Source organism: Gossypium arboreum, chromosome 1 (genome assembly GCF_025698485.1).
Source record: "Gossypium arboreum isolate Shixiya-1 chromosome 1, ASM2569848v2, whole genome shotgun sequence".
NCBI classification, from domain to species: Eukaryota; Viridiplantae; Streptophyta; class Magnoliopsida; order Malvales; family Malvaceae; genus Gossypium; species Gossypium arboreum.
In genome coordinates, this window is record NC_069070.1 from 69,572,691 (window position 1) to 69,573,973 (window position 1,283).

General features: G+C 40.7%; 1 non-coding gene across 1 annotated transcript; it reads right to left on the reverse strand.

Moving 5' to 3' along the window:
• Positions 1 to 587: 587 nt before the first annotated feature.
• LOC128281795 (small nucleolar RNA R71) lies at positions 588 to 694 on the reverse strand. The gene has a single exon (XR_008272067.1). It is a non-coding gene; the product is annotated as a small nucleolar RNA R71 (small nucleolar RNA).
• Positions 695 to 1,283: the final 589 nt, after the last annotated feature.

Consider the following 1,283-nt stretch of genomic DNA (forward strand, 5'->3'; position numbering starts at 1 on the left):
ACTTACTTAATTAATTCTTCTCTAATTATTTCAGGTGTTTAATGAGTATTGACCGAATTATCGACTTACTACTAGTGGACCCTAAAATAGAATGAACCTTTTGCCAACGAAGAAGAAAAGCAAACCAGAGAAGGACTGAAGAGATAAATTTCGAGAATATCAATCAAGGAAACGGAGTAAACCTTGATCAATATCCTATCCTTATTGTTGATGATAGGGATAGAGCTTTACGACAATATGCCGTGCCAGTTTTTAATGACCTTAATCCAGGTATTAGAAGACCTGAGATCGAGGCACAACAATTCAAGCTAAAGCCAGTCATGTTCCAGATGCTTCAGACAGTGGGCCAGTTCAGTGGAATGCCTATTGAAGATCCTCAACTTCATTTAAGACTGTTTATGCAGGTGAGTGACTCTTTCAAGCTAGCCGGAGTACCCGAAGATGCATTACAATTAAAACTATTCCCGTACTCGCTGAGGGACAAAGCTCGAGCCTGGTTAAACTCACTGCCACCGAACTCGATTTCTACATGGCAAGAGTTAGCAAAGAGATTTCTTATGAAGTATTTCCCGCCTAGCAAGATTGCTAAGCTGAGAAATGAGATTATTGCTTTCCAACAAGTGGATGATGAGTCCTTGTATGAGGCATGGGAAACATTGAAAGAGTTATTACGAAAGTGCCCTCATCACGAAATTCCGCATTGCATCCAACTTGATACATTTTACAATGGTCTCAACGCTCACACAAGGATGCTAGTAGATGCTTCTGCTAACGGTGCTATCTTATCTAAGTCTTACAATGAGGCTTATGAAATCATCGAGAGGATCACCAGTAACAATTATTAGTGGCCAACTAATTGAGCAACGCCAAGAAGACGAGTTGCTGGAATCTATGAAGTGGACGCTCTCACTTCACTTGCATCCCAAGTATCTTCAATATCTTCAATGTTAAAGAATCTTACCACTAATGGGTCTAACAGTTTTGCAGCTCAACCACCTAACCAATATGAGAATATAGCCTGTGTCTATTGTGGGGAAGGACATGTGTTTGAAGAATGTCAGTCAAACCCAAAATCCATGTACTACATAAGTAATCAGAACCAGAACCGAGGAAGGCAAGGGATACAATCCAACTTTTACAACCCATCGTTGCGAAATCACCCCAATCTTTCCTGGAGTAACCAATGGGCTGGAGGCAGTAACAACTATGCCCAACCTAGACCAACCCAAGTACCTAGTTTTCCACAAAGAAGTTCGTAAACCAGTTCATTTGAATTGTCCAAT